At 44.3% G+C, this 24,147-nt stretch overlaps 1 protein-coding gene across 1 annotated transcript in view; it reads left to right on the top strand.

Annotated features, from left to right (window-relative positions):
* The first annotated feature begins 2,791 nt into the window (after positions 1-2,791).
* PACSIN1 (protein kinase C and casein kinase substrate in neurons 1) overlaps positions 2,792-24,147 on the top strand; it is a 78,034-nt gene continuing 56,678 nt past the window's right edge. Inside the window, exon 1 of the mRNA XM_048499003.1 lies at positions 2,792-2,965. The gene's annotated coding sequence lies outside the window, so the exon portion shown is untranslated. The remainder of the gene's footprint in view (positions 2,966-24,147) is intronic.

Here is a 24,147-nt window from a genome sequence, read left to right on the forward strand (position 1 = left end):
AGCAGAAAGGCTGCAAGAGCTGTTTTGCAGAAGACAAGGCTACCAGACTCGGACCTTGATTTCTATAAGCCCTTAACACCTTGTTAAGGGTTTTCTTTTGTGGTTGTAATGGGTGAGAGTTCTCCTGGAGACCTTCATCATGTTGCAACCTGTTCATCAAGCCCTTGGAGTCTTCAGGAGCCAGCCAACTTGCAAAGAAGAATTTGGACTTGGCAATATCAGTAGACTGTAAATAGAAGGACTTGAAATGCAACCTGAACAGGACCTTGAATTGTAACGTTAAATGTTGATGTTTTAAAAGTGTTAATTGTAAAGAAAAGTAAACCATTTTGTTGTTTAAAAATTGTTGTTGCAATTCATTCCAAGTACTGCCCCACAGAACCCACAGTTAGAGGTTACAACTGCACATACTAACTGCTAGCAACAGTTGAGGAAGGTGGGTTGCCATGACAATATGCCCCATGTGTTTCTGTGTAAAGAATCAGTTGGATCAATCACAACTTGAGACACCCCCCTCTTGTGTGTGGGGTGCATCATCTGTGCATTCTCAGAGGAATTAAGTCACACATTCGGTGTTTAGGTCCCAGGGTAGAGCATCTGTAAGGGGTTTAAGCAGAGCAGCATTAGATATATGCTACAACATAGCCAGAGGCTACACTGGCCCTGCAGTGGCAGCACAGCCCAAGAGTTGCACTGGGCCCACTGGAGCCATGACAGATCCAGTAAGAGTGTGGAGGGAAGGGAGGGCATTCCCTTTCCTACGAGTCAAACACACCCCTTCACTGAGTCAGGAAGGAAGCCCTCGCCATCCCCCTTGCTGAGCCAGTAAGCCTACTGGAAGGTAGATTGGGAAAGCAGCAAGGGAGGAGGCAGCTAGACAGGGAGAGCTGCAAAGGTGGGGTTGAGTGGAATGCCAAGGGTGGATGGTAGCTGGAGAAAGCACAAGGGTGGGGTAGATCTGGGGGAAAAAGTGTTCTACCAAATACTCTACCTTGAAAGATGGCTTGAGTCAATTGGCCTGTCCATGAGAATCCATCTTATGATCAACTCAAGGCTAGATTACTGTAATGCACTCTTCACAGGTCTGCCCTTAATGACAACCCAGAAACTCCCACTCTGCAGACACACCATTGGTTACCAGTCAGTTATCAGCTCAATTCAAGATTCTAACTATTACTTACAAAGGGATGATAACATTGAACCCACATACTTGCAAGATCACTTCTCTTGCTGTGCTCTATTGTAGCAGCTTTGCTCATCAGAGCATTCTCTGTGGTGGTTCCCACATTATGAAACACCTCTCTTAGGGATGATGTGTTTTATTTCCAGTCCCACTCTAGGAATCTTTGCCATTAGACTCAAATATCACCATATTTTGTAATCTGCTTGCTGATTGACCGAATAGTTGTATTGTAATCTGCCTTGAGTCCCAGGGAGAAAGATGGAGTATACATGAGACTAAGGCCCTTTCCCCACTTATCTTAAGCCCCACGCTACTCTCCTCAAGTAGCGCGGGGTCCAGCTGCCCTCCCCACTTCAGGGGCGGCGAGAACACAGCCGCCCTGATGCTGCCTCTCTTGCGCCCCCTGGGCGCTATTCCTAACAGCCTTTTGAAATGGCGGTTTTTTTGATAACCACTTGACGCAGAGTGCGGGGTCGGGAAGCCGGGCCTTGAGCATACGCCAGGAATTGTCTTGGCCGCCTTGGAAGTACTACTTAGCGGCAACCCTTGGACAAAGGTGAGTGGGAAAAGGGCCTAAATGCCTAAACTTCTCAGTTTAGGGTCTTTCTGGGTTACTGTGTCAACAAAGTAAAGAAGGAAGCAGCGCAGTCAAGAACGAGTCCTATAACATCTTTATTAACCAACTGCAAAAGAACTGCTTTGGATATTAAATTGGTTAAAATAGAAGGCTTTTTGATATTATTTTTGAATTGTGTTAACCATTCAGGCATTTTCTGTAGTGAGTACAACAAATCACCACAAGAGGGCATATTGGTGGCCTGATTCTCTCACAGCAGGTTTTCATCAATGGGAATCAGTTTCTTTTGTGCTTTCTGAAACTGCTTACTGTGGTATCCATCTTGGCATGTTTGTCCATTGACCAGATTATACATCCAGGCCAGGTAACTAGACAATAATTTCCTACTATTCTCCACTCCTGATATAAAACCTATCCACTGAACAGCAGTATTCTTTGCAGAGTTACCGGTACTCTCATCTTTGCACCATTTTTATGAACAACAACAGTGATGTCTCAGAGGATGGGCAGAGAGAACAAAACAACACGACTTGTCCAGGTGCATGCTAGAAGTCTGTGACATACACCAAACTAATCTGTAATTCCCAAATCTTTATCTGCTTTCTTGGAAAAGCTTGCCTTGGGATTTTCTTTAAAGTCAGCAGATAACAGAGCATCACATGATCTCAGGCATGATCATCTGATGGCAGGATAAGTAAACTGATGAAGCTGTGAGGAAGACAGAATGAAATAAAATAAAGGGAAGGGGGAAATAGATGGTATGGGAGAGGAAGAGGGGGACAAAGACAAGGCCCCAGGCAAAAGGATAGACAAATGACACTCTGGCATAAGCAAGAAAAAGTGGGGAGGGTCCCAGTAAATGCAGAACATAAACAGCCCTTGGCTTATTTTCTGCTTTCTCTGCAATAATGTTTTCACCTTGTGCTGTCAGCGAGTCATTACTCAGAGCCTGGCCAAGGATTGGTTGGCTAAAAATGCCTCTGTAATCTCTGCGCTGATCTTTACCCCCCTCCCCATCTGCTGTGACCTTTCTTCCAACATGCACAGGCTGAGGCTGAGAAAGAAAAAAAGAATGCAGTATAGGTCCTTGCAGAGCACCCTAAATTATAAGTGAGGCAGGCCGGCCACTCTGCCATCCAGCTGACAAGTGCTGAGACCTTGCCTTGCCTACAGCATCTGATGGTCTCTACAACAACTCCTGAAAGGTATGTGGTGGGCAGTTCTTTGACTCTTTCGGAGTATCATCTTTTGTCATATGTGGCTTACATTCACATTAAGCCAGTCTGATCAATCATCTTGGTGGTCCAGGGCATCTCACTACATGACTTGGGACAGAATGTGTTAGGGCAGGAATTGTGATGTGTAGCTTTAGCATGCTGTCACTCTATCTGTTCAGTTTTGTGGATTTTAAGGTATAAGTATTAACTCTGCCATTTCCCCATCAGATGACTGCTAAGATTCATAATAGAGCATAAGGTTCTGTTTCCAACTGTCCTCTCTGCCATCATTTCATTCATGCTCTTGGAAAGCACAGACATTCATGGGGCACTCTTACAAGGACAGGACCGTTTCATTAAAAAGAACAGCCTTTGGTTTCCATTGCACATTTGCTTTGTTTAAGAAGGCTTACACTTCTGCAGCTCAGATTACAAAGATGGTTCTTATTTCACCACTTTACTTTCAACACCTGCCTCCCAGCTCCAGCAAGGTGCAAGGGATTCATTATATGCTATGCAGATAGAGAAACTTCATTTAATGCAAAAGCTTTCAAGCTGAGGTTGATGGATGTGTTGTGTCTGTGACCTGCTGGGTAGTCTTCAGCTGAGATGAGATATACAGTTGTTACAAATATAACATCTAATACATTTCTTGTGTCAACTGCAACATGGATAGCAATGCATCAGTGGTACTGCATAAATAAACAGAGTATATTCAGAACATGTTATGGAAGTATTCTGTAATCAACAAGAAATGTGTTAGATGTTATATCTGTAACAACTGTAAATCTCATCTCAGCTGAAGCCTACCCATCAGGTCTATAATCAAGGATTAGAAACTCTATCACCATAATTCCCAACACCTTCACAGTCTTTAGCATACCATCCTGGATGCAGTGAGGTTTTGCTGTCTCTAGCTGGGCACAGAAACAGAAAGCTAGCAGCATCCTAAAATCAGTTATTTGGAAGCTGAAAAGCTTTCCAGAATCTGTTTGGGTCTTCTTGGTTTACGTTTAAATCCCTGTACAATGTTAGTTGTTTCTAAGACAGCCACATAGATGATGGGAAACAGATAACAGGGAAATGGAAAGTCTGAGAGGGTGTTTTTCCCAATCTCCATTAGCACTGTCTTCTAAAGTGGATTGTGTAATTCTAATTGTATACCCAATGTATATTTTAGTCACTAATGTAATGTAATGAAAAACTTTTACTTCTGAACATTAATTGAAAAGGCATAAAGAAGCTCACTTATAATGTACTGATATGGTACAATTTGTAAGGACAACATCAAAACAGAACACTCTATAAAATTTAGTTCTACATTTACCAAGAATCCACTTCTTCAGATGCTTGAGTGACTCCTGCCTGCATTAATTTTGAAAAGGTCTGGAAAAGGAGTTCTGCCCCCTAAAAACCTCTAAATAAAATAAATGGAAATCATCTCATAGCATCTGAAGACATGGGCTCTATTCCACAAGATTTTATGCTGGGATAAAATGTTTTTAGTCTTTTAGACTATCTTATAAATGAATCCCTTGCACCTTGCTGAGGCAGGAAGGCAGGTGCTGAAAGTACAGTGGCGAAATAAGAACCATCTTGGTAATCTCAGCTGCTGAAGGCGTAAGCCTTCTTAAACAAAACAAATGTGCAATGGAATTCCTATTTACCATAGACTTCTATTTGCCAAGATGTGTTTTTCAGTCAAGCCCACTTCAAATATTAGTGTTAAGTGAGATATATGTACACAATATATGTGTACACAATATGTACACTATATATATATATCAAAAGTTGTCCACATACCTACTGGGGGAAAAATGCTTTTCTAATAGCAAATGTTTTAATTGGTGTATCTTTGGATTCCTTTCCTTTCATCTTGCTCCTGGTAAGAACCCATCAGAACATTAATCTACTTAAAGGCCAGGAGATCTTATCAGGTCACTACGACTTGAAGGACCTCAATTATTCTCCAACTAGCCATGTGACTGATTCTACCAGTAGTTTTCCTGGCATTATGAAGAAACGTTTACACTATGGTTTGTGGGGGTTTTGTTGTCCGTCTGTCTGTGGTCTTGTTCGCTTTTGATGCGGACAATGGATTATTGTTTCAACCTTTAGAAAGCGCAGATATGTATTAGCTATGTGATTTCATCTTCATTTCCAGGTAGTTTGATTTTTACTGTTCACTTGGTTCTGTCTGAATAAAAGTAAATTTTAAATTCAGAAAAACATGTTTTTCTCTGTGACAGTTTAAAAGTGTAATTTTGCCTAAAACTCAATTTGTAGCTAAAATGCCTTGCTATATGCCTATGAGGTATAGCTCTGTGAGTCTTTAGGAACCAAACATGTTGTGTACTGAGAAACTGGATTTGTTGCAAACTAGCCTTTCAGTCAGATCCTAATTTGTGGTAATTAGACCACGTGGTGGTAATTTGAGAAAAAATATTTTTCAGTGGCCTTTTGTGGTTTGAGGTGTCAAAATTAAATTGGTGAATCTTTGTCAGTTTCATTCTGTTTTAGGTCATACTTTCACTCTTTCTGCTCTGGCACAGCTGAAAAGCTACTTCACTTCAGGAAGCGCATTCACTTCCTTTCTATCAAATCAAAAATAGTTTGGTAAAGCAGAGGATAACAGCAGTGGTGAGGTTAGAATTCTGGGCTCAGAATCAGAAAATACTCTGCTGCCTGGACTCACAAAACATAAAGCAATTAGCAATTAAGCTGTTTCAGTAAAAAAAATGTCATTCCTGCCCCTTTTCTAGCTTGGAGAGGCCAAAAAATGATCAACGAGCATTATACTGTCACCCCTTGAAGCGGTGGCAATAAAAGGCATGTTCAGTTTGGGTTACCATAAGGTAATGGAACTTACTGAAATCCCTAATTGGAATTCAGGATGATATCAGTACTTTCATATTCTCTCACACTCACAAACATCTGTTGTCTAGACTTTGCTGTTTCCTTACATCTCCTGTTTCCTTACATCTCCTATTTGGTCAAGGCTCTGCCTGTAACCTTAGTTTGGTACACCATTGTATATTAATGTTCAACTGAACCCGAAGGGCATTATTTCCTAGTATTTAATATTTCCATGCTGTCTCTAGGCCTGTCATCTGCTAATATATCACAAACGGATAACATATTCCCAGGATCTAGTTGCAGCTTTTACTAGCATCCTTCTACACAATATGCTGAGAGAAAGCTGTTGAGAACCTATTTATACCTATGCCTGGAGGGCAATTACCCCTTTTCACACCAGCAGTGCTGAAGCATTTTACCTGATCTAGTTGTGTACAGCAGGAGCTTTAAGGAAGTTACAAGGTCTCTTTGTGTAGCACCAACAGGCATGGATGTGAAAACTGGTCTCTGCAGTATCTAAAAGCTTTACTTTTCCTTCATCTAGATATACAAGGCAATTCTCATGAGCTAGCCTGATTTAGTACTCCCAATGATACCAAAATGGGTATGATGCTACTGAATAAACTGCAAGGAAGGAACCCTGGGGGCAACTAAACCCGGTGAGAATTTGAAAACTAGTCTTTCAGCACTAATTTTTGTTGCCTTGATATGCCCTCTGGGGGTAGCCAAGGCTCTGTTTGTAACTTGAATTAGATATTTCATTCTACATTAATATTTCATTTCAGGCAGAATTCTTCAACAAACATCCAGCCTGGATGCATTGCCTCCAAGTCCTTAATAGCAATTTTTGATATTCATTAAAAACAGTGACAGACTAAACAGGAAGACATTTTCAAAAACCCACTAGTAATTTAGAACTGTAAATTTAGGAGATTCCTCCAATGCCACCTCTTAATGAGCAAGTTCCAAGTGGGTCAGTGTGAACATGGGATTTGCAAGATTCACCCTTGTACAATGAACTTTAAGCTAGAATGTAACCACCCTGTCTGGGGTTTTTGCATCCTCCTGCTTCATATACCTATCAGATCTTTTTATTAAGGGGAGACTGAAGAAACAGGACTCAGAAAATATGGAGGGATAGGACTTTCGCTTTCAACTCCTGAGGGAGAAAAACATCCCTCTTCCCTGCTGCAACCATTGGTTTAGCTCTGCAGTAGCAGCAGGAGAAATATGGAAAAGCAGAAATTCTGTTGTTTCTCAGAAGAGGGCTGGAGGAGGCAGGAGGGTCTTTTATTTAAAAACATTATACCAGTTTGGAGCATTGTGATCTTATTGAAATTAATAGCCTAGACAAAAAAAGTTGTTCCTAGAGAACTTTTGCCCTTCCAAGGCAGGAAACCATAGTATCTTTCTATGGGAAATTTTGCTGTTGTCTGGATTTATGAAGATTATTATTTTGGGAGGAGGCTGGACTGAGTTATATGAGCCCTATTAATTGACGTTTCCATACAGTTTTGCTGTAATGTACATTATTTATTTATTTGTTACTTATGTTATTTTTTAATATTATAGCAATTTGATCTGTTGATTTTAGATATCTTTTGCAGAGAAACACTCAGTCTGGTTATATACCAGTCATACAAAAATGGCTGGCCTTCCTCATGCCATCACCTAGCAATATGTATCTTCAGTTCCAGCTAGGAACCGCAGATTAATTCTTTTGCTCAGTATCTACTGCTCTTGCAAACTGTAGCAGTAAATGCTTTAGTAACTGGATTAAAGGGCGCCTTGTCTGCTCTCACTGTAACTCCTCTTGGCTGCTTTTGTGTCTTCTGTGGAAATGCTAATTCAAGCATTTCCACTGCAGCTCTCCCAAAGACTCTGACAGCAGATGGATGCCAGGGGACTCTTGTCCCTTTGTCCTCCCATCTTATTTAGTATTAGAAGAACAATGAACACTATAATTAATTATAATACACCAGCAATATACTATTGTAATACCTGAGCACTAATCTTGTGCCTACAGAAACAGGGTCCATCCTGAGTGAGTACTGGGGCTTTTAAGAGCATGCCAAAATTTCAAGGAAGGATGACTAACTTGCTAGGTTATGGCAAATGGGAACTTGTCTCACCTTAGATGCCTCCTTCGTTACTGTCACTTAGGTGGTGACAGCCTCATTCTTAGTTTCACTGTAGGTAAGTTTGCACTGCTTCCCCCTCCCCCCTTAAAGATATAGAGGACAGGAAGGATCTTCATGGGCAAAGGTAATTTGCTTCCAAACAGCATCCAAGCTTGAGCAAATAAGTCATATGGAATTGTCCCTACCATGGAAACAACAAATGTAGATTTCATCCTCAGTGCAGCAGAGACAGCTGGCTCTTGAATTCCTCACAGCAATCCAGTTCCACAAGTCATTATCTCTTATCTCTACACAACATCATAGTAATCCTGAGTACTAGCAGAGATTTAGGTGCCACAAGAAAACTTCAGTTACAATGATAACTTAGTGTCTGGAATTGTCAAGGCCTGTCCCAATCACCAAGGGGGGTGATGGTGGGAAGTTTTAGGATGAGAAGATGCACGTACTACTCATTTTGTATTCATTCATTCATTCATTCATTCATTCATTCATTTATTTCTAAGTTTTATATACCGCCCTACCCCCGAAGGGCTCTGGGCGGTGAACAACATAGAGTTAAAACATATTCAGTTAAGACCATTAAAATAAACACAGCAATAAATATACTAAAACAGCGTCAGCAATAAAATCCTCACAAACTCACAAAAGATTCAGCAGGGCCCAGACAGCTGGAGGAAGAGTGTTCCACCAGGCAGCGGCCAGGGCCGAAAAGGTCCTGGCCCGAGTGGAGGCCAGCCGCATCACTGAAGGGCCAGGAACCACCAGCAGATTGGCCTCTGCTGAACACAGAGGCCTAGTAGGGACATATGGGGTAATGCGGTCCCGAAGGTACGAGTGTCCCAGGCCGCGTAAGGCCTTAAAGGTCAGCACCCATATCTTGAAGATGATTCGGAACTCAACTGGGAGCCAATGCAGGCGGCGCAGCACCGGTTGAATATGGTCACGAAAGGCACCCCCCGTGAGCAAACAAGCTGCCACATGTTGGATCAGCTGTAACTTCCGGATCAAACGCAAGGTAGGCCCGCGTACAGCGAGTTACAATAGTCCAGCCTGGAGGTGACCGTTGCATGGATTACAGTGGCTAGGTCTGCGTGGGAGAGGAAGGGAGCCAGCCGCCGGGCCTGACAAAGATGGGAAAATTCAGCCTGGGTTGTATGGGCCACCTGGGTCTCCATTGAAAGAGACAAATCCAGGTGGACCCCCAGGCTGCGGATGGAGGAGGTCGGCGTCAATGTGTCCCCTTCCCACACCGGCGGTTGGAAATTCCCAACCTTACCCCTGCAGCCAAGCCAAAGGATCTCCGTCTTTGATGGATTAAGTTTTAACCTGCTCTGCTGCAACCAACCAGCGACCGCCTCCAAACAATGCTGTAGAGCTGCAGGGGCAGCAACCGTTCCCCCCTCCATCAACAGAATTAGCTGAGTGTCATCAGCCCAAAACTCCGTACCAAGTGAGCAAGGGGTTGCATGTAGATGTTAAATAATAGCGGGGACAATAGCGCTCCCTGAGGCACACCGCAATGAAGCGCGCACTTCCAGGAGACCTGGTTCCCGCACCACACTTGCTGACTCCGATCCCGGAGAAACGAGACAATCCATTGAAGGACACTGCCTCGCACCCCGGAAACGACCAGGCGGTGGGCCAAAAGGTCCTGGTCGACCACATCAAACGCTGCAGTCAGATCTAACAATACTAGCAGTGCCAATCCACCTCGGTCAAGTTGCATACGGAGTGTATCTGTGACAGCGACAAGAACTGTCTCCGTCCCATGCCCAGCACGGAAGCTGGACTGGAAGGGATCGAAAGCCGATGTGTCATCCAGGAACCCCTGAAGCTGCTCCAGCACCACTCTCTCAATTACCTTCCCCAGGAATGAAAGATTCGAAACGGGGTGGTAATTGGCCAGATCTCTGGGATCTAACGATGGTCTTTTCAAGAATGGGCGGACCACTGCCTCCTTCAACCCACCCGGAAAGACTCCTTGCTCAAGGGAGCCATTGATGATATTCAACAGGTGGGGTCGTAACTCCTCCCAGCAAGTTTTAATGAGCCAGGAGGGGCATGGATCCAGAGGACAAGTAGTAGGTCTAACAGGAGCCAGGGCCCTGTCAACAGCGGCTTCGGAGAGCAGGGAAAACTGGGCCAAACAAGGGCCTGAAGATGGCAAGGAGCCTCCAGTTCACTAATTGTAGACAAAATGGGGGGGGGGAGGTCCTGGCGAAGTGATGTGACTTTATCTGCCAAGAAGCTCATGAATGCCTTGCAGCTAATAGCCAATTGAGAATTTACTGAGCCCTCCGATACAGAGGTTAAAGACCGAATCACACGAAATAATTGTGCTGGGTGGGAGCTAGCAAACGCCAGAGAAGAGGAGAAGAAAACCCTCTTCGCCTCCTTCGTCGCCATCTCATAGGCTTTCATAAACGTCCTATAAGATGTTCGCGCAGCTTCGTCACGAGATTTCCTCCATACTTGCTCTAGACATCTGAGTCCTCGTTTCATATGGCGGAGCTCCACAGTATACCAAGAGGCCCGCCGAGAACGGGGACGCAGAGGATGCCGAGGGGCAACAACCTCGATGGCATCAGAGAGCCAGGAGTTCCAGTCCTCCACCTGCTCATCGAGTGTGCCGGCAGGTTCAGGATCCCGCAGAGCATTCAGGAAACCAATTGGATCCATAAGTCTCTGCGGGCGGGCATAAATCAGCCCGTCGCCTAGACAGGGATGGCGTGGCAAGTCCATCCGGACCTTCAGGGCATAATGGTCGGACCATGGCACTCTGTCAACAGAGGATACAACCAGATCAACCCCCAGTCCGAAGACCAGATCCAGCGTGTGACCGGCCTCATGAGTGGGGCCAGAGTTTATTAAGGAGAGGCCTAGCGTCGCCATGGATGACACTAGGTCCACAGCCACTGTACATGAAGTGGTGTCAACATGGACATTGAAGTCACCCAAGACAATGAGCCTGGGGAACCACAACGCCCAGTCAGCCACCACTTCCAGCAGCCGTGGTAGGCCGTCCCCAGGTGCGCTAGGCGACCGGTACACCAAAAGGACCGCCAACCTCTCCACGGCCAACCACTCTAGGCTGACACATTCCATGCCAGTGATCTCCGGAGCAGGGACAGTCCTAAAGGGGATAGAATCATTGATGAACATTGCCACCCCGCCACCCCGGCCCTGGGTTCGAGACTGGTGGAGGCACGCAAAACCTGGCGGTGTAATCTCACCCAAAGCGATGGTCTCACCTTCACGCAGCCAGGTTTCGGTGATACAAGCCAGGTCCATCTGCTGGTCTCCGAGAACATCATGGAGAACTGCGGTCTTGTTATTGATGGACCTGGCATTTATCAACACCAGTGACAAAGCAGGGTATCTCTGAACCCAACCACTCTCGTTCCTTGGGATAGGACGGAGGTCAGAAGGCGAACGAGCATATCCATATCTCGTCCTTCTTCTATCATAAGGCTGCTGCCTACCGTCATATTTACCCCGTCCCATCAACACTGGGATCCCCAGCCCCATATATCAAGATCTTTTCCAACTTTGCTCAAGATCTTTTCCAACTGTTGCCCAGTTGTATACTTTTTCTCTTATAACCAATGACTGTTTATAAAAGGTACATTGTTCTTTTCCTGAAATTGGTATTATGTAGTTAGTCTCCGTTTTCACTTAAAAAACCCTAATTTGACTCTTGTTTATCAAGATAAAAGGAAGATGCCTACGTGGGCTTGAACAACTTTAACAAGTCATATTTCCAAGGTTTTATTCTACATCCTTGATAGAGTAGGAGATGATGCTTGATTTGAAGAAAAGTCTCTTATGGTTCAAGTGAATATGACACAAGCTGGGTGGGGGGCAGTCACTAAATGATGATGTAGTTTTTAAAGTGAGTCTTCCAATGACCATGAAATTGTGAGTCAGACTTGTAATCAGACTTGTGTCTAGGGGCATACCTACTTGAAATGGTGCCTAAGGTTAACCCGGGCAGCACTTTCCACCCCAACTGCGCCCCTGCTCTGCCCTCAGTAACCCACCAGGCTGGTCTAGGTATCCAGTTGCACAAGGGGTGCCTTGAAGCTGCTGGGGTGGAGATGGAAGAGGGGCAGGCTGGATGAGCAGAGAGGGCGAGCAGGACCGTGGGCAGGAGTGGTTTGGTGGATGGGAAACAATGCAGCAGACAGTTTGTTTCCGCCATTGTCCCACCCCTGCCAAGCCCTGCTTGCTCCTAGGGCAGGGGTAGGGAACCTGCGGCTCTCCAGCTGTTCAGGCCAATTGGCCATGCTGGCAGGGGCTGATGGGAATTGTAGTTCCTGAACATCTGGAGAGCCGCAGGTTCCCTACCCCTGTCCTAGGGGAAAGGCGGGGGGACCAGCAGAATGCACCCATGTGACTTTTTAAAGAGGCGCCTGGGTCGTCTGCCCTCTCTGGTCCCCCTAGATACGCTACTGCTTGTGTCACATGTCATATATAGTGTCACCTGGAACTGGAGAGAATGACATCTTACTGTGACATGCTTCTGAAGATGCCAGTCATAGATATGGGCAAAAACTACCAGACCACAGCCACACAGCCTGGAAAATCCACAACAGCCTGTTGATTTCGGCTGTGAAAGCCTTCGATAATACATATAACTTCACCCTTAGCAACACAAAATAAACGGTCTGGATTGCACATAACTAGACAAGAATACTTCTCGTGTCCAACTTCTTGGTGGCAAAAAAACCCAAACTTGAATGTGCTGGGGATGGAATAAATCTGGAGAGAGGAACTTTTTATTGCAATCTAGCAGCTTAACACCTATACCAGCTGAGTAAATTCCACATTGCCCGTGGTAGACCAAAGTGCTTATTTGTGGTTGACTGCACAAATAAAAAGAATCTGATGAAGAAAGCTCTGACTCACAAAGGTTTATGCTAGAAAAACACTGTTAGTCTTTGAAGTGCCACTGGACTCCAATTCCAAAGGCCAGTAAAAATGAGAAACACAAAAATTATACAGTAGGACAGATACTGCATGAACGCCATACAGAAGGGGTAAACGTAGTTAAATCATAATTTTTATTACAACTGTAGGATATGAACAATATTTTCCTCATCAGGACATCAGGAAAAGATTCTCTAATGAGACTGCTTTTTTAAAAAACCTACCAGTTTAAAAAACATGGAGCTTTCTGATTAACTGTCAACTAATCATTGTCTGTATTTTGCACTGTCTCTTCCATAATGTCAACTGGCTATAAAATTTAGCCATGGTGACACAATTAACTGTACATACCACAGGTCACCAGAACTGGACCCCTTCTGAATTAATAACAGGACTGGGATCTTGGGAAAGTTGAAAGTCCCTTTTCCCGCCCTCAAAAACAGCAGCTTCCACAAAGGATCATGCAGCTTGCCAGAAAAATTGAGCCCTTTATTTCCAAGACCATGCCTCTTCCCTGGAAAGAGTTCCGGAGGATGCCTGAAGGGCCAGAAATTAGCAAACAAAGGGCAGATTGTTTTTTTGTGAAACGATGATGCATTTCTGGTGGCACCTGCACAATACCACAGCCTTTCACAATGATTTGCTTTCTGAGCAAGCAACTGCAGAGGGCCCAATTATTCTGTGCTTCTAATTAAAGACACAAATAGCTTAGCGTCTGCATTCTCCCAGGAAGTGGGAAAGGGTGGCTGGGATTGTAAGCTTGCTGAGCACATTCTTCGACAAAAGGTGGAAAGAGCTATGAAAAGAACAGAGCCAAGAGTAAAGAGCTTCCAGATGCTTCTACATGGCAGGAAGCAGAAACACAGATTCCCTGGTACTTAGAAACATGAAAGGTAATGTAGGATCCTAGTATGAAGGATCACAGCAGGTGCTGAGATAGACTTTGATCTGCATGAGATCATAGAGAACAGCTGCCAACCAGAGTAGATCATACTGAGACAATGGAACCGCTGGGTGACCTTAGACGTCAGCCTAATCTTCCTCACAGAGTTGTTGTAAAATGGAGAAGAGAGCCATGTAAGCTGTTTTGGGTCCCCAACAAGGAGAAAGGCAGAGTACAAATTAAATAAATAAATGGTCTGATTAGCGTGGCAGCTACATATGTTCAGTGGAAAATTTCCATCAGTTAAAAAAAATGCAAAAACTGTAGGTCCAAAAGAATTGCACCCCTATTCCTTCAACATTACTTCATAAAACAAAAAGTAAAAGGTAAAGTTTCCCCTTCAGTCGTGTCCAACCCTGGGGTACCACTGCAAACAGTGATTTCATAGGCAAGCCGTTTTTGTGGGGTAGTTTGTCATTGCTTTCTTCGGCTATTCTTTACCCTCTAGCTTTGTGCTAGGTACTCGTTTACCGACCAAGGAATGGATGGATGGCTGAGTTGACCATGAGCCAGCTGCTAGGATATCTGACCCACAGGGGGCTCGAACCTCTGACCATGTGAGTGGCAGTGCAAGCACTTAACCACTACGCCACACACTTCCTCCATAAAACAAAACAGAGTCTTAAAAGGCTGCAAGTTTGAGCAGAATAATTGGAGGATGACCTTCTCCCAGACAAAATCACCTATCCTTTATTTTTAATTCAGCTGAGAAAGGATTCTCAATAGAAAACACTTAAAGAAAAAAGTGAATCAGCTCCTCTCCCTGTGGTTCCTCCATTCAGACTTGTGGCTTAATGAACATGCTTTGTTTTAGGAGGGGGGGGGGATCAGAGGGAAAGATGCATACATGTGCAAGCCACGCACAATTTGGTCTTGAAAGTCCATTTCTCTCTCCCTTTCACTTTTAGCTACAAACCAAGGCCCAATATTCAAAAACACAAGAAAGAACTTTTCAAACCAAGATGGACTGAATTATAGATGGCTCCATCCTTAGGTGGTGGAGGAGGCAAATCTGCTGCTGGAAGCAGTCTGGCTGCCAGGCAAGCATGGAGAGCCATGAGAGTCAAGAGTAGCTCAGCAATAGTCCAAGGTCTTCGCACAGTAGAAGCAAGCACAGTCCAAAACATGAGGCAGAAATGGAAGTCCGGCCTGGCCAGCAAATGATTCAGCATAGTCCAGAAGAGAAGGTTCAGGGTAGGTCTGAGGCTCAGAAAGTCCAGAAAGACAAGCAGAGTTACAGGGGTTCAGGAGCAGGACACAGGTCCGGGGCAGAGCAGCAGAGACATGGCAACATATTGCCTTCTGTGGACAGTCAGCCGTCTGCAGTCTCTTCTTTATTGGCCAGGGGAGGAAGATTGCATTATCATGCCTTGTCCTTTGGTCCAGTTCTTGTGAGCTACTTACAACCAACAAACTGACAATCTGGCTGCCTTTTGGCACTTGGCCAGGTTGGAGAGGATTCTTGGGTGGTGTTGCTCCAATAGGGAAGGAGGGCTGGAGGGGGAGGGGCTTGCCCTGGGTGCTGATGGTGTGCACTTGCACAGCTGGCTGGTCTTCCATAGGTGGATCTTAGTGGCCTGAAGCTTCCCTGCTGACAGCTGTCTCCTCCTCCTCTTCTTCCAAGCTGCAGTAGCTGTCAGCTGGCTCTGCTTTGGCATCGCTCTCAAACCTGATGAATGTCTCCCCACTGTTGGAGGAAAGTTCAAGGGCTAAGTGCATCCCTGCGCCCCTGCCATCGACATGATCAAGGGGAGGAGCCAGGACAAGTCGGCTTCCACCCGGTCGTTGTGCCAGCAGCCAAGGTTTGGGACTTATACCACCTTTTTGGTGGCATAAGTCCATGAAGCCCAATGGAGGCTTTCCAGCAGCAGGGAAGCTTTTCTGTGTTTTTTCGCCTCCCCACACTGCTGGAAATCCTTCTTGGGAATGGCAAGCCGGCATGGCTGCAGCACCATGTCTGAACACCCACCATTTTTGGATGGTGCTGAGAGTCTTGTAGATCGATGTTAGATAAATAGCTATCAAATATAACACCGCTATTTTTAAATCCTGTTTCACACACAACATTTGGGCTTAGACTGAAGGTGTCAAGTGTGAATGAACATGAAGCCGTATATTGTTAGATTTGCAGAGTCATTTCTCAATAAGGCTTAGCAGTGCAATGCAAAGGCTGCTTTCATTATCATATCTATACAGCACCTGAACAATGGGGCTCTTATCTAAGTCTGCCAATGCTACATTTGCCCAGATATAATGTCAAATCACCCAGTCCATCTAGTGAATGTTTGCCACGAATGTGCTTGTTTTACATATGTAAAAATCACCTTATTGGAAACTTGACTGGAAACTCAAACCATACCCTGTTCAAGAGATCTGTGAATTAATCAGCCATATCCTGGACTGTCTTTGCTCTAGAATGCTCCACTTGGGTCCTACTACCTACCTAGTGCTATCCCCAAGGCACTAGGACCCAAACGGAGCATTCAAGAACAAAAATGGTCCAGGAACTGGTGAATGAATTCACAAATCTTCTGTCATCTTTAGCCTGAAAAGGGTATAGCATGTGTAAGTAAAAAAGTTGTCTAGTAAAAGGCAGATAATAAAGCCAATTTTAAAAATTCCTTAAAATCAAGTTAACAGTTTTTTTGAACACTGTGAAGCACTGCTCTCTCTTATACTAGGTTATTCACCTGTAACTTAAATTGGCACAAGAGAATCAAATGGGTAACCAAGTTAGTGGCCCATTACGCATATAACGCTTACCTCAGGGTTCTTCAGGGGCTCTTTAGTGTGCAATGGGCTTGTTTACAGATGAGGAACCATTCTCTGCCTTCCCCGGAGCTAGCTTGCTGATCTCAATGGGCCTCTGCAGCTTTCCCTGGTTCTCTTAACTCTCATCGCACTCGTAGTTGCAATATAAAGGGGAAACTAGGTGGGCTGTCTGTAGGCCGAGGAAAGAGGTCCAGGCCAAAGCCATGCTCACTGGCAACTCTGCCTGCTCTGGTTGTAAAGCAAAATTAAATTCATGCTAGAAGTGGTCTCACTTGCCATGGGGAGAACAAAAGTGAAAGCGGGGCTTGAGGAAATACAAGAAATCTTGTGGGGACACACATTTGCCCCCTCACATAGCAGATGCCTTGTACCTAATCGGTCAGTTTGTCTTGGCAAAATAAAAGTCTAGTAGTATCTTAAAGACTAACACTTATTTCAATATGAGTTTTATTGAACTCACTTCTTCTGACAGATATATGAAGGAAAATCACACCAAGCTGCTCTGTCTTCCCACATCCCAATAATCTTACCCATGAAAAGAATTTCCAGTATGATTTTCCTTCACATGCTGTTAAAGCGTGACTGGACTTTTGTTTTATATCACAAGGGAATCAGCCTAGTGTGTGCACACAGCACTTATACTATTGCCTTTATTGCTCTGATCTTTTGTAGAACCAAGAAAGGGCTTTCTTGTCACCCTTCTATACTGGTGGAAAGTTATCTAATTTTTCCTTCATGAGTTGGCTTCTCCTTTCAAGTAAAATTTCATGATCCATATGGCTGGCCTATCTCAAGTCCACTGAGAGAACCACTGCTTGTAAGATCTTCAGCTATGTCTAATAGGAGGATTGCTGAAAGAAAGAAGGAAACGAATGGCACAGAAATGAAGGAAAAGAAAGAAGCATCAAAAGAGAGAATTTAGCAAGGTACCGAAGGAAGGTAGAGTCAGGAACAACCTGAGTAAAGCTATTGTTATTTCTCTGCCTTATTCCCAAGCTGTAAACGAATTATTGTCTGTGCCTATATTTACTCTCCTGTTATAATAGGGAATATGGGAAACAATAAGCCAGATGAAGGGTGCTGAAGACAGAGTGCCCCAGTGTGCTTCATTAGGAAGTCAAATGTGCTCTTTAGAAGAAAGATGAGACTGTCCCTAAGACAGAGAGAGAGAGAGAGAGCGCCACCAGGGATCTGGTTTACATTCTCAGAGCAACTTGATCTTAGCCATCCTGAGCAACAGAACAACCTTCCTATGATAAAACACGCCATGCAACTGCTTCTGAAGGCAGACTATTGCTCAAGCTTCTTATGTACTTCCACACAGGGATGGGATTTTATAGTGGTTTCCCCACTGCTGATGTGGCTGCAGATAAAGCACAAGGCTGTAGCAAGGCTGCCACATGACAGGTTTCCCTGCTCCAATCCCCCAGATGAGGCTATCTTCCTCCCCAGGCCACCAGGGCTTCTGCGATTTTTAAAAAAATCAGCACTAGAACTTTTTATATCAATATACTGTTCTAAATATAGTTTTAGAAAGTTCTCTCTTTTCTTTTCTTTTTTAAGTAACAGTCCAGCTAATTCCTTCCCTTAGGAAGATATGCATTTTCCCTTATATCTCTTCAAGGGAAGAGGATAGAGACTTACCATATCTATTTTTGCAATGGTATATCAATATAACAATATTCTAGCTGTGATGTTTTTTTTAAAAAAATGAAAAGCCCTCATTGCCACAGGGACAGCATTAGGGAAAATGGCTGTCATATTGGCAAGAAATCCTGAATTTTTCTGCCCCTCACAGCAGGCATCCAAGTTTTACTGCAATCTTTCTCAAAACTTCTGAGCCATGCAAGTGTGGAAAAGACCAAAGAAAAGTAACAAAAATCCTGGCCGTGCATGAATGCATCACAATGTTGTGAGTAAATAGGAAAAACACACACCTTGAACTCAGGGCAGATAACCCATGCAGAAAATGGCTTTAGTAGTTTTAGATTTCCAATTTTCTGTGATTATGGATATTCTTGTACATCATTTTTACTTATTGCTTAAAGCAGCTTTGTTTTACTTATTGCTTAAAGCAGTCTGGATTTATACCTTACTTTTCTCAACTGTAAGGAGTCTCAAAGTGGCTTACAAACTCCTTCCCTTCCTCTCCCCACAACAGACACCTTGTAAGATAGGTGGGACCATGAGAGTTCTGAGAGCTGTGACTAGCCCAATGTCATCCAGCAGACTTCATGAATAAGAACAGGGAAACAAACCTGGTTCACCAGATTACACTGCTCAAGTGGAGGAGTAGGGAATCAAGCCCAGTTCTCCAGATTAGAGTCCACCACTCCTTACCACTATACCACATTGGAACCTGACATATTAATACAATAATGAAAACATCTTTCAACAGAACAATTAAAACATGGGCAGAAAAAAGCCTACCTCTTATTCTCAAGAAAAAGAAAGAGGCAGCTCTTCAACTGACAGTACATAGACAACTGACAGTACATAGACATATGTACCGTATGCAGCTTGACCGAGGCGGATCGGCGCTGCTGGTGTTGTTAGATCTCACAGCAGCGTTTGATGTGGTCGACCACGATCTTTTGACCCACCGCCTGGCCGTTTCCGGGGTGCGGGGTACTGTCCTTCAATGGATTGCCTCATTTCTCCGGGACCGGAGTCAGCAAGTGTGGTGCGGGGACCAAGCTTCCCGGAGGTGCCCGCTTCACTGAGGTGCCCGCTTCACTGCGGTGTGCCTCAGGGAGCGCTATTGTCCCCGCTGTTATTTAACATCTATATGCGACCCCTTGCTCAGCTGGTACGGAGCTTTGGGCTGGAGTGCCATCAGTACACTGATGATACCCAGCTCATTCTGTCGATGGAGGGGGGAGCAGACGCCGCCCCTGCAGCTCTACGGCATTGTTTGGAGGCGGTTGCTGGTTGGTTGACGCAGAGCAGGTTAAAACTGAATCCAGCAAAGACGGAAATCCTCTGGCTAGGTCGCCGGGGAGGGCTTCCAGCCGCCGGTGTGGGAGGGGGTCTCATTGGCACCGGCCCCCTCGGTTCGCAGCCTGGGGGTCCACCTGGATTCGTCTCTTTCTATGGAGACCCAGGTGGCCCATGTAACCCGGGTTGCGTTTTTCCATCTTCGCCAGGCCCGGCGCCTCCTCCCCTTCCTTTCCCCGGCGGATGTGGCCACAGTGGTCGAGGCAACGGTCACCTCCAGGTTAGACTATTGCAACTCGGTTTACGCTGGCCTGGCCTTGAGGCTGATCCGGAAACTGAAACTGGTCCAGCATGCGGCGCGCTCGCTTTGCTCACGGGCGGTGCCTCTAGAGATCACATCACGCCCGTGTTGCACCGGCCTTGCACTGGCTCCCAGTTGAATTCGGAATCGCCTTCAAGGTATTGGTGTTAACCTTTTAAGGCCTTACGTCTGGGACCCTTCGCACCTTAGGGACCGCCTGGCCCCATATGTCCCACGCCGGTCTCTACAAGGCTCGGCAGAGGCCAATTTACTGGAGATCCCCGCCCCCTCTATGATGCGGCTGGCCTCCACCAGGGCCAGGGCTTTTACGGCCCTGGCCCCTGCCTGGTGGAATGCTCTTCCACCAACTGTCCGGGCCCTGCGGGACCTACATGAGTTCCGCAGGGCCTGTAAGACTGAGTTATTCCGCCGGGCCTTTGGGGAGGCCGGCTGCTGATAGGTGCCCATTAACAACTAAGATCCGCTGTTCCCCTCTCAGGGGAGTTGAGGAGTTAATAGCTGAAGCCATCTGTTTTAACTGATTATGAATTAGGAGCGCTGCTTTTAACTGATATGAACTTTTAGTATTTTATTCTGTTATCCGCTTTTTATTGTGATGTAAACCGCCCTGAGCCCTTTGGGGGAGGGCGGTATAAAAGTGGAACTAATAAATAAATAAATAAATAAATAAATATGATCATTACAGGAAACAATCTTGTCCTGGCAGTCGTGGATCTCATCTCCTGATGAAATTACAGTATATAGAAGCATTGAAGATTTGATTAAAGCATCCTCAGAACAGAGATAACATTGCCCTTGTTTTGATCTCAAAAATACCAGTATCTAAATTTGCTCTTCCACGACAGCGGGGCCAGGACAGTCCAATACTTCTTTCGCTGTAGGCTTAGGATTCTATTGTTGCAAATTGCTTATATTTGTGTTTGGCCCTAAATAAATCCCATGGAACTAAGTCCTACAGTCATTTTGATGTGGTTCCATGGAGAACAATCCAAGATATGATTTTTTAAGATGAAACTACAAATATACTCATATGTCTTCATTTGTGTTAGAACTGTGTCTCACTGCTTCCTTCTGGCACGACACATACTGGATTTTTTTTCCAGATGGAAGTGGGGAGGAATCTAAAGACATAATATTCACAAACGATCACCCCATCTAAACTTCAAACCATGTCCTCCATATCAAAACAGTTATAGGACTACCTCTTAGTCATATAGCAGCAGAAATAGCATTCTGAAAAAAAAATATTAAGTGCCTTACGTTTTGTATAAATATAGCTTTATAAGTAGAAGGTAGAAATGTTCTAAATGTTTAAATATAAATGTTCCAGAAAAGATACAAGCTAATAGAATGCAAAAACTGGACTTTGTTCTCTAGATTGAGAAGTTATGTTCATAAATGTTCTTTTGTATAAGAAAGCCAGTATTCTAACTAATAACATTCAATGGAGTTTAATGATGTGACTCTGGTTCATCTTTAAATGTAGAGGCTATTATAGGGGAGTTTGCTTTGCTCTATGAGAGTGACATCATATACTTCAAAGCTATAACAAGCGTATGTGATTTTCTAATCAAGTAGTTCCTGTCAGTTTTGTCTGTTAGCTGAATGATCTAGAGTTATCTAGAATGACAAACAGCTAATACAGGAGATTGGTTTAAGATTACCTCAGATGACTAATACTGAAAATTGTATAAAAACAGGAGTTTTAGTTCACTCAATGCTTCCTTCCAGCCTGACACTCAGCCAGGAAAAATGCCACTGGGCGCCTGTAATCTGGTAGTCTGGCCCCATATGTCCCACGTCGGTCTCTGCGCTCGGCAGAGGCCAATTTACTGGAGATCCCCACCCCCTCTATGATGCGGCTGGCCTCCACGAGGGCCAGGGCTTTTACGGCCCTGGCCCCTGCCTGGTGGAATGCTCTTCCTCCAGCTGTCCGGCACCCCAAGCTTGGGACCTACATGAGTTCTCGGCGAGGGCCTGCAAGACTGAGTTATTCCGCCGGGCTTTTGGGGAGGCCGGCTGCTGATAGGTGCCCATTAACAACTGAGATCCGCTGTTCCCCTCCTAGAGAAACTAGAGGAGTTATGGGTTGAACGCCATCTGTTTTAAATGATTATGGTCTGTAGCGCTGCATTTTAACTGATATTAACTTTTAGTATTTTTATCTTATTTATTGTTTGTATTTGTGTTGTAAACCGCCCTGAGCCCTCCGGGGGAGGGCGGTATAAAAGTGGAACAAATAAATAATAAATAAATAAATTTAGTCAGATTACCAGATGCCATTGGACTCTTGGGGCTGGGGTTCTCCAGCCTGTAACAAGATGCAATGGGATTTGGTCTTTGGCAAGAGATTTTTTTTATTCTTGCTGGGACAAATAGCCAATAAGCTGTATTTGTGCCTTCTTGTTTTTTACAGCAAGAAAGAAGGATGTTAGGTAAATTCCTTAGATAATGGCTGGGGGAAACTTTTATTTGTTAGATAATGACTGTATTTTGTTTGTTTTCTTTTAGAAATTTATTGCATTTATTGCATTGAAATAGTTTGTTTTTGTCTGTTTCTTTTCTAATATGGCTCAAGTAAATATTTACATTTTTTAATCTCTAGTATTATTGATTGATTTGAATTTGATAAAGCAGATGGGTTTAATTAGGGTTTTTGTTAATCTTAGTTACATATTCCAGAAATTATACCAACAAAACTTCTCTGTCTTACATAGCACTGCATGGGCAAATTTGGACTTGTGATGGACTCAGATAATAGTCACAGGGTTTTTAAAAAGGCATTCAGTCATGAAGATCCCCACCCCATTATTCTTTTTCACTTTATTGGCTCTTCCAGGGAAGAGAGGAATGCTTCAACAGTGAAGACCTATCAACTGTACATCTTACTGGGCTTGGGTGTGGGAAATCCAGGTCCACATCTCCATTTTGCCATGATGCTTTGGCAAATCATGTCACAGCTGCCTGATCACTTCACAGGTTTGCTGGAATAAACATTTACTTAGCTCTTTGCTTTAGGGAACAAATACAGTAGGCAGGAACAGACAATGTACCAACAAAACATTACAAGCTTCCCAAAACCCCTGCATCTATGTTCATCATATAGCTTAAACTTTCCGTCCAACAACAGATTGGGGAAGAAGAACAGTTGGTAATGATCAGAGGCATAGCTCCAAGGAGACAGGGGGGTACACGACGCACTGGGCACGCGCCCCTGTGGGGGTGTGGCGGGGCGGAGGATACACCAGTGCACCGGGCACTTTTCCCCCTTGCTATGCCTCTGGTTATTATACCATGCTTTTCTTTACTACAAGGAGACTTAAAGTGGCTTAGAATAGCTTTCTCTTCCCCCTCACAACACGGATCTTGTAAGTTAGGTGGGACTGACATAGTTCTGAGAGAACTGGACTAGCCCAAGGTCACCCAACAGATTCACCAGATTTGAGTCCACTGGTCATGTGGAGGAGCAACGAATCAAATCCAGTTCTCCAGATTACAGTCCGCTACTCTTAACCATTACACTACCCTGGGAGCAGGGTTATATGTAATACATTTTTGTTATTATACAGATTGACTATAAAACTTTTGCAAACAGTAAAAGCACCTACAAGCCATATTTTAGCCTCATAGGATGGATCACAAGTCCTCTTAGTACTATATCCCAGTGCCACAGAATGGAAGTAGGGTGAATTTGGAGAGAGGTAGACTTTTAATCTGTTGGGCCAGGCTATGTTATTGGAATTGCCTCCCACTATGATGTGCAGTAATGCAAATTTCTGGAACAGATGGACTTTTCATAATCTTGGGTGTATACAGTGAAAATAATGCCTTTTCATATCTGTAGGAAAGCCATAACAACATGCCAGGTGAAGAATGGTAAATAGCCTTATCTATAATTACCTTTTTAAAGGGCTGAATTAAGCAGTATTCCACTAGACTATACAACTTAATGGTACACAGCCTCTAAATCAGTTTTTAAACTCACCAGATACACAGGGATGTAGAGCAGAGATGTATGTCTCATCTCTAGTAATGGGTCAGGCACTATCTAGCTGGGCCTCATGCATCTACTTTCCACATTGCACTCATAACAGCAGTAAGTGCACTAATTGGGAGAAAAGTCACATTTTTCCAGATGAAGAGAAAACAATTGCCATGAGATGTAAAATCCTAGCAACAGAAAGATTTGGATTCCATAATACATTGTCTGTATCTCTATGTACAGAAGATTGTAGGAAGTCCTGCACAGGGAAGAAAAGTTTATCCATGC

This window comes from Sphaerodactylus townsendi, linkage group LG05 (assembly GCF_021028975.2).
Source record: "Sphaerodactylus townsendi isolate TG3544 linkage group LG05, MPM_Stown_v2.3, whole genome shotgun sequence".
NCBI lineage: Eukaryota > Metazoa > Chordata > Lepidosauria > Squamata > Sphaerodactylidae > Sphaerodactylus > Sphaerodactylus townsendi.